Source organism: Mus caroli, unplaced genomic scaffold (assembly GCF_978045245.1).
Source record: "Mus caroli unplaced genomic scaffold, Mus_caroli_1 scaffold_7, whole genome shotgun sequence".
NCBI lineage: Eukaryota > Metazoa > Chordata > Mammalia > Rodentia > Muridae > Mus > Mus caroli.
Genome location: NW_028227262.1, coordinates 98375096 through 98393802, shown reverse-complemented (window position 1 = coordinate 98393802; position 18707 = coordinate 98375096). Strand labels below are relative to the sequence as shown.

Here is an 18707-nt window from a genome sequence, read left to right as displayed (position 1 = left end):
ACCAGCAATGCAAACCTGGTCAAGCTTCTGGTGGGCCGTCGGAGCAGTCCCTCACTACTTCCACCAGGGGGCAGACTCTACTCACCAAAACAGCCCAAACCGGTCAGAAGCTGCAGGGAGCATTGAGGATTCAGAATGACTGTTCTCCTTCATTCCTGCTGGCCTCCTCTATCCATCAGGTCCTTTTGATACTGTCTCATCCCTGGAAATAGGACTAGGTGGATTCAAGGGGAAAACCAAAACCTGACTTTGCTCAAATTTATAGAATATAGAATTACAGCCTTGCCTTACTGTTCTAAATGCAGAGGTTTTCCCTCTGTACTGCAAGGCTATCACATACACACATCATAGTCACATTGTTGTTCTAGGAGTTTCTGAATGGTGGGGAACATTTTTCTAGTGTTGTCTCGGGTCTTTTCTGTTTTTGTTTCTGTAGCACTTTTAATACAAGGTGAGAGAGTGCATGAAGGTGTGTGTGTGTGTGTGTTCAAAGAATTCGTAAACTCTCAGCTTCTGTGTTAGAGGAATATTGCTATTTGGAGAGTAGTTGAAAATAGCCAAATTACCGTAGATTGTTCTATGGTGCTTAAAATGTAATCTCTGCAAGTGGCTCGTTGCTTCTGAGCACAAGATGACTGACTTGGTAAAAAGGGAAAGTCTGAACTGGGATGCTGGAGGGATCTATTTCTTTCATCCTCCAAGTCATTAAATAGTATTATTTCTGAGAAGAACGTTCCTGGTGCCCACGCTGTTTTCTTTCTGGTAGAATTTGTCCTATTTTTGAACCCAATAGAAACAGCCGCCTTGAAAAGCACGTGTGCCTTTTAGACTAGAATACTAGTGAACGAAAGTGGCCTCTCCGAAAGGTGGAAACACCCAACGAGAAGCCAATAGGGTCTCTGAGATAAAGATCCCAGCCCAAGACGAAAAGGGATGCGGAACGAGACGATGGGCTGAGGGAAACGCAGATTTACTCTTCTAAAACTCGACAAGCAAACATGGGCACAGCAAAGCTATTGAGCAATGGATGGATATTAGACTCCATTAGCCTGGGGCTTTGCAGTGAGCTGTAGGTAGCAAGAAAAGTCAGTTTATGTTGAGTAACCTTGGACAATAGCTTTATTCACACTGTCTGCTAAGTTTGGTAACAGGGGAAGACATGGAGTGAAGCTGCTGCTCTGTAGAAGGGTCATGGGGCCTATCAACCCCTGCCTTTAAGTATAACAAGCCAAGCATTACCTCTGTTTAAGACATCTCACATCACTTTTATGATGCACCATTGGGCTAATTTAGCCCTCAGTCTCCTTAATGCCTGTGATGTATTGTGGTGACTCAGAGATGATTATTTCCGGGTGTGGGACTTTCTCCTGCACCATCTCATAAGCTGCATGCCGATGTCATGAAGCTATTGTACAGAAAGAAGGAAGGAAGGAAGGAAGGAAGGAAGGGAGAGAGGGAAGGGGGGCGGGGTAGAGGGAAGAAGAGAGGAGGGAGGGAGGGAGAAAGAAAAGAAGGGAGAAAGGAAGAAAGAGGAAGAAAGAGAAAAAAAGAAGAAAGGAAGAAAGAAAGAAAAAAGAGAGAAAAAAGAAAGAAAGAGAAAAGAAAGACAGGCCTTCAAAACTCTGATTCCTTCAGAGCAGGAGGACGGACTATAAAGAATGATTTACTATTCGTCTCTGCCTTGCAGCCGTGGAAACTTGGAAGAAGATCAAACATCCTCTCCAATTGGGCCACCACCTTTCCGTGTATGACAGTGTTTTTAAATGAAATCTCTGTCAGTCTTTGTCAGGCCTGTTCATTTGTACCTTACAGAAATCATGTTTCAGAATAGTCTGGAACCCAGACGGAGAAGGCTTTGGGATGAAGAAATATGCGGGGCATCTGGAGTTTCCTCTGATAGTTGATGTGATCTCTTCTCTGAAAATCATAGGCTTTGACCCAAACTGTGATGTTCCCTCTCAGTTAATAGGTGTTAGGAGAGAAAGTCAGATAGTCACAGAGGGGCTGACAAAACTCCCGAAGTCTAAATTTGCAGCGAAAGCAGCACCAAGCCTTCTTCGGCTTTCTCTTATTTGACTCCATCCCCTGAGAGACTTTAGGGTTTAGTACTCCATTTTATCGTTCATTCTTACTAACCTTCAAATCTCAATGCACGTTTAGAAAAAAAAAAAAGGAAGGAAGGAAGAAGAAAACCAAAAGTAATTACTTGGGGAACGCAAAGGCCATATCTATATATGAGATCAAACATTTCCCCCGTCTTCCCTTGCTATTCACCTCTAAATAACCACTCTTCCTTAGGCGGCTTTCCACTCGCTTTTGTGACAGACAAACAGCAGGGGTTGCCTTCAGGCTAATTAGCAGGGCTATTCTAGGATCCTGCAGAGAGCAGGGCTAAGTGGCTTGCTATTTCCAACTTTAGTTTCAAGGGAAGCTGAGCCCTCTGGGAGAAGCAGGGTTGTGCTGACTTCTCAGCTCACGAGTTAGCCTGGCCTTAGGCTCCTTCTTCCTTCACTGAACGGAGGACTGGGATACGCAGAAAATGACTTCTAAGACCCTGAGGGTAGGTGGCTTTAGGTGTGCAGTTTTGCAACACATGAGACTACTTCTCCCCCTGGCCAGAAACATAACCACAAGGGTAAAAGATTTCCAAACAAATGGCAGCAGGGGTGAGGATGACAGTACGGAGTGAAAATAGGGACTTACCTCCCTCTCAGAAATAAAGGAACAGCAGAATGCAATCTGGTCTGTGAGACTAGGAGAGCAAGAGGTCTGTGAGACTAGGAGAGCAAGAGGTCTGTGAGACTAGGAGAGCAGGTCAGTGAGACTAGGAGAGCAAGAGTCCGGGTCACCCAGTCTTAAGCATCTGCCACTGTTTTCAAGACTCTGTACTTTGGCTTAAGTATCACCTGACTATCCCTCTAGACTCCTCTCTGCTGTGTTGTCATTATGATAGCCTCCCAGAGAACTTACAAGATGCCCAGACTGGAGACAGGCAGAGTTTATTGCAGAAGAGAGGATAACACACTCTTGATAGGTGAGCTTGGGTAATGACCACAGGGACATTGCAGACCAAAACACTCCCAAGGGCTAGTAAGGGACTGTGGCCCAAGGGACCATTGTTCTAACCTACAATCTAAAGGCTTTAGAGTATTTCTAGAGTCTATAGAACAGACTGTCCAGGAGCTGAGTAGACAAATTTGGTTGGGTCTTTGTCTTTGTTCTTCTTTCCAGGAAGCCTCTGGCTGCACAGTAATCTTATCTTTACTGGGTAGAACTTCTGGGCTGCTCAGAATGTCATGTATCCACCTAGAGACAGACATATCATTTAGACCATGTTCTTTGGACCAGCAGCAGAATCCTGTCGTTTCAGTCCTTGGCTACTAGGGAGGGGTCCAGTGTCAATGGACTCCAGCCTGCAGACACTGAGTTCCGCACCTAATGAGGAGGGGAAACCTCGTCTAATGAAAGGCAGCTACCCATTTAGACTTCAGTTGTCTCCTTTTCTTCAAGGGTTAAAGGTTGCTCCTAAGTCTCAATCCTTAGCACCTCTCCATTATATCTGTTTCACATGTTCATTCTTCAGATATGTCATCAACATGGCTTCCAGACACTCGGGACCTCACAGCAGCCTGTAGAAGATGTGAGATCAAGTCTGAGCTTTGTGGCCTCTTAAAGTCAGGGGCAGAGTTAGTGTCACCTTCATCTGTTTTTGCTGCCAGGTATATGGGGAAGTGACTGGGGCACCCACACTCTAAATATCCAACACACACTCTTTATCTATCCACACTAAGAAAGCCATTGCTGCGGGACCAATATGGTACCGCCATTGTCTTGTGGTGTGACGTTAACCTTTAAGAAAACTGCTGTTGCTGCTTCTGGCCTACTCCCCTGTGACTACTTTAAACCTACAGTTGATTCTCTCAGTGGACTTTGGTTTTAGCCTTTGTCTCACTTTGGGGCTTCCCAAAGGTTCTAGCTTATATTTCTCACTCCCTTAAGTGTGTGTCCCAAGACCTGTTTTGGCTTCACCATGGGCACTTGTAGAATCTACTCTCTGTCTTTATAGTAGACATGGCTCTAGTGGGGACCTTTGCCATCCAAAACACTGTTCATCATGCCTGGTCAGGTAGACCTGGTCGCCTCTGGCCTTTCTTTGACTATTTTGACTTTGAGCTGGTCTTGAGCAGGTCCTGACTGGAAGTGACTTGTTGAACTATAAAGAACATCCCAGTTTTGTGTCTTGATTGATCCTTAGCCAGAATGCTGATTTAGAAGTCTGTGAATGTGGGTCTAGAAGAACAGAGGCCACGGGCTTCTAAATGACACTATCCCACATGTGTGCTTTCATGTGTATGAAAAGTATTCTCCTTGTGACATATTATACACTAGCAGTCATGATTTCCTGGAGATGAATTTAACTTTTAACAGTTCAGAAAAGGTTTGCTGTAAAATATGTTAACAGCCAGAGAAAATGGTTGTCTTTCCCATCTTTCAACACTATTACAGCCACAAAATGCCTTTCCCTACCAACTACTACGTGTTATTTTCCATGATGTGATGTTGCTACAGTTCATTTATCCACTCACCCCTTCATCATTCACAAGCATTTGAGAACTAACTAGGCTCTTTGGAAGGTATCAGGACCTCAGTGTTGAATAAGACTTCAGCCCTCATGAGAGGCTCGGTGAATAAATAAGGAATCCATGAACGATGGGACAGATGCATCTGGGACATCCATCTGAGGCTCAGAGGGGATGTTATCCTGTGGGCTAGGAGCCCGCATGGATTCACTGGGAAGAGAGCTCCTGCACTGACTCTTACAGAGAAGGCAGGAAGTCATCAGATGGGGAGCATATCCCAGGAGGAGCGTGCTGGACAACAGCATAGAGACGTCTTGGAGGGTTTGCAGAGGGGTAATTCAGTATAGTAGACACAGACTGAAGGGCAGGAGAGAAGGGGGGGAGAAAGAGAGAGGGAGAGGGGGGAGACTGAGATGGGGAGAGAGAGAGAGAGAGAGAGAGAGAGAGAGAGAGAAGGCGTAATATTGGGGTGGGTAAGTATAGCACAGCATGCAAGTTTTCAAAATCTTGAATTTGCTTGTGATTCTTGAGTTTACTGTGATTAGATCTGCACGTTAGAAGGCTGTTCTGGTCCTGGTAGAAGTATTACCTGGGAAAGGGTGCTGTCGAGGAGGGAGGAAGGTAGAGCCTAGGCACCACAGTAATCTAGATTTGGGATGGCAAGAGCTTAAACCAGGGCAACCAAGGGTAGGCTGGGAGAGTAGAGAACAGCTTTAAAATGCACTAAAAGACAAAGATTTTGAATAAATGCCTGCTTTTAGTTTTGGGTGGCTCAATATTTGGGAAATCACTAACCAGGCTGGAGATAGTTTGACAAATACTGTTCTGTATTCCACATCCAGGTTAAGATGTCTATCTGGTATGTGAATACAGAGGGCAAGAGAAGTGTGCAGTTGCCCCTAGTTGCTGGGTTGTGCTGGTGACCACAGAGGTGGAATGTTTCCTAGCACTCCTGCTGGCTCCTGACTCCTATAATCTCTCTTTTCCTTTTCCACGGTGTCTCCTGGGCCTTGGAGTGGGTGAGGTGAATCACAATTTTTAATAATAAGGAGGAACTGGTACTAGGCAGAGAAGTCAAGGGCAGATCCCAAGGGCTTTTTTTCTGTTCAGTATATTGTGAAAAATCTTCCTATAAAATGATACATCGCACACGTGGAAACAGCAATCTGAAACTACATATCCATGTTTGACAATTAAATTAACCTTGTGAAGTAAGCAGGGGGAATATTATTTTCTCTGTTTTATTCACAAAGAGACAGGGTTGAAAAGAACCTAATTCACTTATTTAAACTCTAAAATTAAAAAAAAAAGTAACAGAAATGAGGCTAATATTTGCATTTTGAGTCACACTTCAGGCTTCTTCTCATTCATAAGCCAACAATAGGGTGGCAGTTCTATACGGGCTGAGTCATCATGGTAGGAAGTTGCAGCAAATCTTAATTAAGGGCACATCTGAGTCAGAGTAAACACAAAACATTGGATTGAGTTATGAATGGCTGCTGAAAGGAATTGCATGGCTTTCTAGATATCATTAACAATTAATTAATCGCTGCCATGTAAATAACTTAATGATACAAACATGAATAAAGGAGAAAGGAATTCACAAACAAAGGCAAGAGTGTGTGATTCTACACATTAGACAACAGGATAAACTACCCATCAGGTCCGCGAGGTAAGATGACCTCGTGAAGATGACGTGTGAGCTAAGGGCAGAGAGGGTCTCTCCTTAGGATGTGCAAGTCTGTGACGCACACACCTGAAATGTTACTGACTCCTCTCTGTGTTGAATAGAGGGATAGCAGCCCATGGATGGGTCCGTGTAGGCTGCCTATCCCAAGAAAGCAGTGGAGGGCTCTTGTCTCGTGTGCACATGCCCTTCACTCCCACAGAAACAGTGATGCTGAACTGTAGCAAATAGCTCAAGAGCAAGTGTGACAGAGGATATGGCACTGTGATGAAGCCAATTTTGTTTATTTAACTAATTAATCTTATTTTTATACATTTTAGTTAAAATATAATTGCATAAAAAGAGGTAAACTCTTCCCTTTCTTTCCTCAAGTCCCTCCTAAGTCCCCTCCCTACGACTTCTTTTGTGCTTTCCCTTTGATAGTCTTTTCCTCAATCCTCGTTTGTTATACACGCACACGCACACGCACACACACACACACACACATATATATTAGGAGGCTCATATCTGGGACAGGTTAACTCCCCAACCTCCCCCACCCTACCCCACCTCCCACCAGCAGTCACTTGCTTGTAGTAACTCATCCTGGGGTGTGACCTTGTGAGATATCCCCCCTTCTGCATTAGTAAGTCTATTGATATTGCTGTTATTCAGTTCTTTCTTATGTATCCATTTATATGATAGACTGTTTCACAGCAGACTCTGGTATTTTGACTCTTAAAAATCTTTCCGTTTCCTCTTTTACAATGTCCCTTGAGCCATAGGTGGTGTTGTGATATATATCTGTTGGAGGCTGGGCTCCTCAATCTGTTGATCTGTGTGTTGGGTCCACTTGTGGCTTTCTGTGACGGTTTCCATTTGTTGTAAAGGGGCTTCTTGGATGAGGAGTGGTAGCTATACTTATCTGTGGGTGTGGGCAAGGAAAGTGGTGGTAGTGGATTCTCTTCTAAGATCCATGACCTCAGTAGCCTAAGGAAGCTGGCTAGATGTCTAGTACCAGGCATGGTTCCCTCCTGTCAGGTGGACCTGGAGTCCAATAGGAGTGCTGTTGGTTACCACACACGTGAGTGCCACTTGCTGCATCTTTGTAGCTATCCTGTGCTGCATCTTTGTAGCTATCCTGCCGGTCGGTCGGTCATTGTTCTGTTTCATAGGTGTTGCTGCTGTGTGTGTGTGATTGCTATTTGCTTTCCTCCTTGGGAGCTGGCATAATATCTTCTGGCACCATGGAAGCCAGACCACAGCGAGGAAGGAGGCTTTTAGGTGAGATTTCAGTTCAAATGGTATAGGTCCTGCCTGTCTTCTAAGTGTGTGGTGTCTTCTGCAATAGGGGCTCATGATCAACCTCTGAGAGGCTGAATAGAAAACTTTCATCTGGACCAAAAGGCAGTAAGTTGGTTAATGTTACTCACCTTCTGTCTTTGTTCCTTTGTTTGTTTTGTTTTGTTTTAACAATCTCAGACAAAAAAAAAAAAAAATCCAAACCAAAAGAATCCCAACCACAGTTACTAGAGCACAGCCACGCCCATTTATCAATATATTGTCCACAGCTGTGTTTGTGACTCAAGGGCAGAGTTGAGTGATTGTTCAAAGACTGTATGGCTAAGGAATACATACTTGTTTATTATCTGGTCCTTTTGCAAATCCAGGATCTATACAGAAAGAATCTGGGTGCGCTAAGCTCCATTCTGAGCTCCAAGCACTGAAATTTATCAAGGAAGAAAGATCAAAAGGGAGAAGTTTGGAGGAAACTGATGGCTACGATGAAAGAAATCAAAATTAAGTATCATTGAAGGTGACAAGGAGACAGAGACATTTTAACCTGGAAAAGAGAAACCCCAGAGGTGCAGGAGGCATAGGGCATGCAAGGTTCTAAACTACATTTAAAGGATTGAAGCTGAGTGGAAAGATTTGTTGACCCAGTGAGGACTATCAGTAACAACTCCAGAAAAGTCATGGATGTACTGTGTAAGAACAAATGAAAAGAATGTAATGGGTTGGCTTAGGAGAACGAGTTTCCCAGTGAAGGTATTCATGGCAGGGCTAGAAGATTCCTCCCTGGGGAAACTCTCTGAATGAGTCAGGAGCCAGCATGGTCATGACTTGGGGTGCACTTCATACTTTCCAGCATCTCTTTGTCCACATAACTTGTAGTCCTTCTTATATCCTTACAAGTCCCAGATTATGACGAAGGAAATAATTTTCCCCTGTGGCTAACGTTCTGGCTAGGTGAGGCTTCCCAAGGGAGCAAGGAAGCAATTCACAGCCCTGAGATCTACACAAGCAGAGGTCCTGGTTTTTACGTTCCAGTCCCCATCTGCACTGACCACACTACTGGGTGGAGACCCATAAGGACGCCAGATTCTCCACTCACAGTTTTCAGACTCCACAGACCTGAATAGCAGCTATGTGGCCCAAGGTTTATCCACCCACCACCTTCAAGCTGGGGGTTGTCACATTCTCAGGTCTCTCTTGTATGTTGAGGTCTACTCATAGCCACTGGAGTGGGGCTACCTTTCCCTGTGTGCTTCATTGTCTAATATAAGCCTTCTGCCTCCGTACTCTTTGGCTCCACAGCATCTGCAATCCCCACTCTATAACAGTCTTTCAGGGTTGCCTTTCACCCCAGGGCTGGATCAGCTTCAGTCTACGTGTCTTGGCTAGCTACTATTCCCCGTTCTCAGGTCTCCAAGGTAGTTCATTTTAAATAACAGAAATCACCCTGCAAAGTGCCCCAGGTACTGCCCTCTGAGTCACATGAAGCGATGCAATCTGATTTCTCTTTGCTGTGACCTGTCTACAAGAGGAATCGCTGTCTCTCCACCATTTCTATTTTGAATTTAAAGCTCATGAAGACTTCTAGCATTGTCCTGAGGGCAGGACCACCCGACACCTCACCTACGGGTGACTTAGCTTAGGTTTCAATGGGACTTTTGCTTCCCCTCCAATCCCACTGCCCAGCTGGGGAGGCCTGCAGTGGCTGCTAACCCTGTCAGTTTCCAAGACATGGCTTGTCTGATATATGTATTTTCTCCCTTTGTCACTTTCATTTGTTCAGTCACTACCTTCATCAGTTTTGAAACCCTTCTTTTTCCTCTGTGGAGTAATGGATTTTATCTTATTGACTCTTGTCCTTACCCAGGTCACACAGAGGCAACTTCTTGTCTGCCCTGTTACCCTGTAGTTACTGTCTCTATGTTATCCGTGAGATTCTGATCACAAACTGATTTGGGGATGGGGGATTCCTGAACTATATACATGTGCACGAGTACACACATGCACGCGCACACACACACACACACACACACACACACACACACACACACACGCGCGCACGCACATACATGCAGTTACTATATATAGTTATATATAGCTATATCCAACATGCTGCTTCCATTTGTATGTCCCTTCGCACAGCTTCACTGTAACTGACTCATTAAAAAAGAACAAGCCCTTGCATCCTTAAACAAGGCCTAGTCTTGCAGTAAGGCATACATTTTATTTAAGGAGCAAACAAAATTGCAGGTGACGGATTTGACGTTTTTACATCACAAATTTGTTTTAATTTTTTTCCTTTCTTCCTTTCCTCCCTTTACTTCCCATTTTTCATCTTGAACCAGTTGTATAAGTTACACTTGACTGGTGGTCAAAATAGCTGACTGAAATTGTTAGTGTTTTCAGAGCACATTTCCTCTCATCCTCTCCGAGAGAGGCTGCCAAATGGCTGTGTTCTCCAGACGCGAGATCATTCCGGTTAGCGCTCACCTTAATGATGTGGGGAGCGAAGGCATACTGACTTTCCCAAAATGAACAGCACACTCTCAGGAGAGAGTTCAGAGTTCTGGGCCATTTTCTTAACTAAAATGCTGATTCCATTAAACTGGTCGTTTCAGCGACTTTTGCTCTTCGTATGAGGGAAACGTGCCTCCTGCTGCTGCATAATGACTCTCCCTCTGATCCTGGGGGCCCCTGGGAAAGGGGGTTGTCACATGCTGACTTGGCAGGCAGCCTCTGCTTCTTCCTCTTTCTTCCATGACTGCCCTCCTTCTGGGTCCCCCATGTACCCCGTTATATTGGCAGGATCTGCTGTTTCCATGGGTACAACCAGAGTCCCATGGCTTCTGAGAGACAGCCTGTGAGAAGCCAAGGAGTCATCTGGCAGAGCTGGGAGACACGGCCTTTTCTTTGTATCCTGTGAATGGCACATCACCAAAACTGCCGTGTTCCAGATCCTCAAAACATGTGGTGAATCTGCTCATATCAGTTGGCTGAGGCACCAAACGGGGTGCCCCCAACTGAGTGGCCCAAACACCAAACATTTATGATCTCAGTTCTGGAGGCCCAAGTTTAAAGACCAGAATTCTGTCCTCCCAGGGCTTGTGCGGGGGACTTTGTCTATTCTCTTGTTTCCGTCCTTGTGGCTTCCTGGCAATCTTCATTATTCTTTGGCTTGCAGAGCACCACCCTGATGCCTACCCTGGTCTTCACCTGCATTCAAATCCTCCTTCTGTATAAGGATACCAGTATAGCATCATCTCAACTCCATCTGCAACTAAATCAGGGCACATTCTGAGCTCCTGGGTTCTTCCACATCTCTTCTTGCTGTTGGGAGGGAGCACAAGTCGCCCTACAATGCCACTCTTCCTAGGTTCTTTGTAATAAATTGTTTACAAGATTGTCAATGGGCCTAAAATGACTCTCTTAGAGGAAACCAGTAATTAGGTACTAAGTATTGTTAAGGACTAGTGCACTCTGGTTTACATGGGGATTTGCATGGATAGACTCTTTGGCAAGGATTTCAGGCCTTGTTCCCATTGTCTCCGGAAGGTGGGGCTGCTCCTCGCCTTTTCCTCTTAGGAAGGCATGAGTGTTGTAAGGAGGCTGGTTTTTGAGCAAAGTAAGAGAGAGGTACCCTCTGTGCTCATCATCTGTCCGAGAAGAGGACAAGTGTTGCCTTTTGTCCTCACGTCGCCCTTTTGAGTCTTCTGATTACTCGGTTTCCAGTTTGATTTCTAACCTACCTGGGCAGTGGGGGTAGAGTCACCAAACACAGAAAGGGCTGTTGGATCTTCTATTTGGAGCAGACACTGGTTCAGCATTTCGAGGTTGTTCCCTGGACACATGCCTCGGGTCCCAGAGAGGCAAGATGGCGGCCTGAGATTTCCGCATTTAGTTAGATCCTTCCTTTACAGTCCTTTACAAAGCCGGACTTAAGTCAGCAGAGATCTTTGTGTGCCACTGGTCCACTCCTTCTGCTTTTCCTTTCTGTTCTTAATTCATTAGAAATTTCTTTCTTGTTTGTCCACTTATTCTACTGGGCCAGAGAACCTAGCAGTTGAGGCCAAGGGTATATGGTCTCTCCTTTGTGTTTGGAAACCTGGACTGTTGACTCAAACTTTAGCATACATGGAAAATCACCTAGGGAATTGTAAAGACAAAGACTGCTAGGCTTTCCTTCAGGCTCTGGTTCAGTAGTCAGGATAAAGGCTAAAGCTCACATCTCTGGTAAGCTTCTAGTTGGTGCTGATGCTGCTGAACTAAGGGCCACACGTTTGATACCCACTGACTGAGAACTGTTGGTGTGGGGTATAGTGAGTGCACAATGTACATTTTGGGATGTGTGGTGATGGTGAGGAAAATGATCTGTGATCCTGGGCGATCACAAGAAGAAGAAAACATGTGGTTGCGTATCTACTCCTTCTGCTTCTCCAAGGTGCTGAATATAATGTGGCCTTCCTTACTGAGAGCATTGTGGAAACTGCTACATCTCTCACACCTCTCTCAGACCTTCCACAATCACTCTGAGACTTGTTAGGAGAGTAGGTTCAGGGCTGGTGTTGTGATTTAAATGAGAAATCAATCCCTCAGAGGCCTATGTATTTAACAGTTGGTAGCACTGTTTGGAGAAGTAATGGAAGTTTTAGGACATTGGGAGCCCTGCTGGAGAACCTAAGTCACTGAGGCAGGCTTTGAGAGTTTATAGTCTCACCCCACTTCTAGTTCTCTCTCTCTCTCTCCTTCCTGGGTGCAGGGGAAATGTGATCAGCCGAGTCCCTGCTCCTGCAGTCACACCATCTCTACCAGATAGACTCCTCTAGTCTCGGGATCCATCACCCCAAGTCGCCTTTCCTCCTTAAATTGCTTCTGCCCTTGATATTTCATCATGCAATAGAAAAGTACAGACAGGGTTAGTGTGGGAGCTGAGGCGGTAAATCCAGAGTTTCCCTAACTGCTATTTTGTGACAATAATTTTCAGAACTCTGTTGTCTTACTGTCAAAGGGAGCTGGGAAGGCTGGCACTGTCTTTGACTCACATGGGTCTTGCCATGTAAATCCAGCCCCTCTAAGAGGACAGCTGTCATCTTAAATATTTTCCCATTCTAACAAAATAAATCTTAAGTCATTTAAAACCATAAGCACAGAAAAAAAAAAAACAAATTAGTAGCTGTTGGGATGTTTTCATTTACTTATGTAAATGTCAATTAAATGTAAACAATACTGCCACCCTCCATGTAAGGCAGCTCTAGAACACTGCCTTGGGGTTACCCGAGGAGGTGACCCCTTCTAGCTTTAAGGGGAGCTCAGTGGGATCATGAAGAAATTTGTAGTGAAAATAGCGGGGAAATAAACTTTCTCAGCCAGGCTCTGGGGACACAGTGCGGGACCTCAGGGAGTGAGTGCTCTTGTCCATTCACCTTGACCGGCTGCCTGCAGGACACCAGGCTTCAGTCTGCAACAGAGAACAGGAAGACAGTCTCTCTCTCTCACACCAGGATCACAAGGATCCCTGTTTGCATATCCTTGGTCTCATTGATAAAAGAATTTAAAACTGACTCATAAGGAAACACAAGGACAATTTTATTAGCGGTTGAGGAAAAAGGAAACCTAACCGCACCCCTCCCCCAAACCAACCAAACATCCTGGGCAGGCAAGCCAGAGGTCTCAGCAGCTGTCAGAAGCAGAGAGGAAGCAAGCAGGAAAATTCCGCCTTCTGAGTTAGATAGAGGTTGGGATAGCAGGCAGAGTCAGCAGTGTAAGGCAGGGAGCAGAGATGTGTTGGTTCGGAGTCTTCAGGAAGAGCAGTGGGGGTGTTGGGGAGACAGAGTACACTTGGGGTGTCAAGGCAAGTGGGCCTAGGAATTTGGCCAGTGGGAGCTAGAGAGAGGGATCGAGAAAATAGTAAAATTCCTGAAGCCCCTCTGCTTCTCAGAAAGCTGGGAAAAGGAGAGGGCGGGGTAGGCCAATCACAGCAGGGATGGAAATAACTGCATTGTGTGGAGAAGCACGGACCTGACCTAGTAGATATGAAAAGAGAATAAGCTAATAGGAAGAGAAAGCGGGGGGGGGGGGGGCAGGAAACCCGGGAGGGATGGAAACATCGCTTACACGCGATCTGAAGCCTTTTGGATTTTTGAGTCATGAAAGTCACTCATCCAAATATTCAGTAATAGAAAGTAAAGAAAATCTTTCCTTGTGTTTGAGCTGAGTCCGTCAGCATTTCTGGGACTCCTTGCTGTGGTTTGAGTATGGGTTGCCCACTCCCCAGCTCAGGCTGGAGGTCAGTTCCCATTGGGGGATCTTAAGAGAGATGTGGTGTTTAGGAAAGAAGGCAATAGGAGCAGGTAAGGTCATGAGGGTGGATAATACAAAGTGAGTCCTGGAAGAACAGTGCGAACAGGAGAGACACGCGTGTGCACACATTCTCTTGCCTTTTGTCATGTGATTCCTGTGACCCTGTGATACCTAGAGACTTTATCAGCAAGAATGACATCATTGAAATTCAGCCCCTGAATCTTGAACCTCCAAAATTATAAGCCCAACTAAACTTCTCTTCTTTATAGTTTATCCATGTGTCATTAGTAATAGAAATGGACCAATATGTTCTACCAGTCACTTGAAAATTGATGTTGTTTCTCTGCTGCAGAGGAAAGAGTATGGAACCAGTGGGCAACATGCTGACCGAATCATGGGGTTCTTGAGAGTACAGTGGGGCTGGATTTGGAAGTCAGGAAGGGTCAACTGGTTCTCAAACGGGAGTCTTGGAAAGAAGGAGGCTGTCTGACTCATGAAGGATAGAGAGGTTGGCAAGGACAGTGTGCTGGCAGTCTTACTTTCTGAAAGTTGAGTGGCTTCATTTTAACCTCAGGTAGTGGAGCAGGAGGTAGAGTCCAAGGTCACATATGTATAGCCAGATCTTCCCTGAAGTTACACTCTTTGTTGCCTTGGCACATTCAATGATTGTTTTCTAAGATAATGACTGATAGAAAGAAATACAGCAAATTCAGTTGATGAGAAACAACTTAAAAGCTAATGGGGGGTGGAGGAGCCATGAACAGGTGGCACTCTACTTTGCCAGGAATCTTCAATGACAGTTGGGATGTTAATTTGTTTTCAAAATGAAAGAGAAGTGTAGAGCTTATTTGCATGCAAAAACACAGCACTGCATAGAAGATGGAGATATCACATAAAGAGATCCAGTTTGGGCTGGTCAGATGGAACACTTTTTATGGGCTTGACAGATGACTGAGCAGCCAAAATTTATACCAACTCATAGATTGTATTAACGTAGTGAGGTTTTCATGAAAGTTAAGAACTATGACTATCTGGAGGAAAAGGACCACGTGACGTAACCAGCTCGCCTGCTCTGGTGGTTGATTTTGGGTGTCAGCTTGACTAGATTAAAGAGTGAAGTGGATGCTTTCTAATAAACCCAAAGCTATTGCCAGAGAAAAGGGTCAGTTCCCATTGACTAAGAGGGGGTATTTTTTTGTTGTGCATGCATGTGTGTGTGTGCATGTGTGTGTTGTGTTTTGTCTGGTAACGTAATCACACAGTGAAATTGTCTGATGCTGCTTTTCTGTGAAGTTGTTTGTGGTAACGAGGAGAATTTCAAGGCCTAGTTAGTCAAGCTTGGTCAGCCCCTGAGGTGTCAGGGGTGGCTTTCATCTTTCTCAGTATACCTTCATTTAAAGCGAAAGGTCAAGGATGAAGACTGCATCTTCGGAATCCTCATTGTGCGCATCTCTACTACTCTTTGTGCCATGCTTGCAATTAAGCAATGCGCCTGTTGGCTGCGGCTGCTAAAAGTAAACTGCTGTAACGACCCTCAGCTTCTCATGTTATCCGCCCCCCCCCTTCTTTGTTTTAGCTGGATAACCTGCTGTGTGAATTCTGAGCTAAAGCAGCTACTGCTATTTTGTCTGGTTACAGTTTTTACATGGGTTACAAGACCATGTGTTTCCATATAGTTTTATCATATATTTTTCATTTATACAGGTTATATACATAGAGAAATCAACCTCAACTGGCCAGGAAACTCCTACTGGCTAGTTGACCCAATACCAGAGGCTGCAGTGTGGGCTGGCTGCTGGAAGACAGAATATATCAGTGGTCTTATCCATCACTGGACCCATGTGCTACAATATTGATCTGCTTGACATGATGTATATGCTCATGCAATAGTGGTTTGATAGTTATGGGGAGATCTAATTGCTTTTTGCTTGAGTGTGAGGGTTGTCCCACAGGGGGCATTTCATGCCTGGAACTGAAACTCTGGTCAAAAGCTCATGTTTTGGAAGACCATAGGCCCTGGTAGGAAACCTGCTATTGGTATGGTCATATCAAACTGCCTTTGAAAATATGTGTTTATAATCACAGCGTTGTGTTCTCAACCTTGGTCAGAGGAGCTTCTTTTGTTCAGTGGGTAATGGTTAACTCAGAGAATGAGCACTGTCAAAATGCCAAGAGTAAGTAACCATGAGGACTCATCTGTTGACGGCTCATCTATATCCACCTCCCTCATCCATGGTTCAGGGAATATCTCAGAAGAGTGGATGGAGTGACTGTGAGAACTGATGGATAGGGAGGAGAGCTGGACATGATATGGCTGTTGTCCACACCAACTTACAAGAGATATAGTTACCCACACACAACTTGTATAATACCAAGCCAATAAATGTTCAACAGAAGTCTTATTCCCTCACTGAGGAATTATACTGACAATAGATGGTTACTAAGGGAGGGAAACTGTCCTAGTTTGTTTTCTATTGCTGTGATAGACACCACGAGCAATGTGAAGAGGAAAGGGTTTATTTGGCTTATAAGTCCCAATCATAGGCTATCATTGGAGGAAACCAAGGCAGAAACTCAAGAAAGGTGTAAACAGGAGCTGAAGCACATACCACGGAGGAATGCTGCTTACTGGCTTGCTCCTCATGGCTTGCTCAGCATTCTTTCTTACACAATTCAGTACTACCTGCCCAGGGAGACATCTCCTATAGTAGACTGGCTCCTCCCACACCAATCATCAATCATGAAAATGCCTCACAGATGTGCCCAGGGGTCAAACAGGTGGAGGCAGTTCCCTAGTTGAGGTTTCCTCTTCCCAGGTGATCACAGTATGTGTCAAGTTGACAAACTAACCAGCATAGTCACTTTCCTTTGGGGACATGGTTACTAGTGGATCACTCATGTTTCAGTGGAAGTCCCTAGACTCACACATGTATGTCAGCACTACTAATTGGGCTGACGGTGTTACCAATAACAGAAAGGAGAACATGAGGTTGGGAGGGACGTGGAGTTGGAGTAGGGGCACTCTGGATTTAGAGGAAGGTGACGAAGATGGATATGATCCCATGTATAAGATTTTAAAAGAATAAATAAAAATATTAAAAATACAGTTATAAGGCAAGAACGAATTTGAAACCTGTACTATGGTTAACAGCTCCAGACCATACTGTAAAATGAATATTCTTAGGTCCTTCCATTTCTCAAGTAGTTTGGAAGGCTTGAGTACTGATGATGAGTAATTCTAATGCACAATTCAATAGTCTCAGATTGGCTAAGTGATGTCTAAGACTTCTATTGATTGTAGAACCCTTTTAGAGACTTTCTGATGCATGTCGAGAAGAACTCAAGTCCACTGGAGTGACAGGATTCAGACTGACAAAGTTTGTGCCCAGAAAATTAATGAAATATTGACTTTATCTGTGTCAAATGTCCTACATGGTTTCACCCAGGGGAAAAAGTGATGCAATAGAGAGAACAGAGATGTTGGAAGCCCATGTTTCAGTCCCAGCTGTGCCGCTCTTTAGTGGCTATGAGAGCAGATGTGGTCTTCCCAGGTTTTAGTTGCCTCCTCTGTGGAACCATCACAGTCACACATGCTTGACCTCACAGTTCCCAGGTCACTAGAGATGGTGCTTATTAATGGAAGAAAAGCTGCCAGCTCAATGCTGTGCACATCTAAGGAGGTGAGCTTCCTTACTTTTTTGGGAAAGCTTGCAACCTGCTCAGCTTTGGGATCTTTTTACTCCAGGGCAAACTGATCGTTTCGTGTGGCATATAAAAGCAAGTGGGGCATAGTGGGGACTAGAGACTATAGAGTCAAATTGTTCCTTATAAGCTGTGTGGAGGCAATTAGGGAGGGAGACAGAAAAAAGAACAGCCAGGAAGAAGGCAAAGGTCCGGGATATACTGGGGTAAGTGGGGAGGGGACACTTAGTGTGATTATCATCAACAGCGGTGTGCAGTATGCAATTTACTTTTACTTACAGTGTAGTAATACAATTCTCAACTGAGGACTTTCAGTAAAGCTTTTCTCAAATGCAAGAGCTTTGCTTTCCTCTTGCTTGAAATGAAGTTTGGAATAAGACTGGGTTAAGAATGCAGACATGGGGTTGGTGAGATGGCTCAGTGGGTAAGAGCACCCGACTGCTCTTCCGAAGGTCTGGAGTTCAAATCCCAGCAACCACATGGTGGCTCACAACCATCTGTAACGAGATCTGGCGCCCTCTTCTGGAGTGTCTGAAGACAGCTGCAGTGTACTTACATATAATAAATAAATAAAATCTTTAAAAAAAAAAAAAAGAATGCAGACATGGGAAGAGCAGGTAGAAATGAAGGAAACTTAAACCAAGGCCGGAAAATCAGATAGACATGATTATAAGATGGCCTGGTGAGATGGTTCAGCCATTAAAGCCTAGGCTCACAACCTAAACATCAAGAAATGACCATAAGAACTTAAGTTCCCACAGCAACAGGAGACTGTGAGCAGGTCTTCCACAGACTAAGATGCTAAAGTGGATCTAGCTTACCAGACCTGAATGGGACGAGATTGACAAGTGAGTAGGCAATATAAAGGCCAGGGGGAAAACACACAGCATCGCAGTGCACATTGCTACTATAATTTGGGCAGTTCTGGTCTGACAGGTTGTGTCATTGTGGTAAAATATCTGATGTAAACAACCTGTGGAAGAAGGAAGGGTTTGTATTGGATCATGTTTCAGTCCAAGATGGGCCAGATCAACTGCTGTGGACTCCAGGCAAGGGAAATGTCAAAGTGCTGGGCCCATGGGGCAGAGAAAGGACTTTGCTCACAGCATCCAGGAGCAGAGGGTAAGGGGAAAGGTGGGAATATACCCTCAGACCTGCACCCTTAA

At 44.8% G+C, this 18707-nt stretch overlaps 1 long non-coding RNA gene across 1 annotated transcript in view; it reads left to right on the top strand.

Moving 5' to 3' along the window:
• Positions 1-2426: 2426 nt before the first annotated feature.
• LOC147003985 (uncharacterized) overlaps positions 2427-18707 on the top strand; it is a 48180-nt gene continuing 31899 nt past the window's right edge. Inside the window, exons 1-2 of the long non-coding RNA XR_015047521.1 lie at positions 2427-2560; positions 3584-3719. This is a non-coding gene — a long non-coding RNA (uncharacterized LOC147003985). The remainder of the gene's footprint in view (positions 2561-3583; positions 3720-18707) is intronic.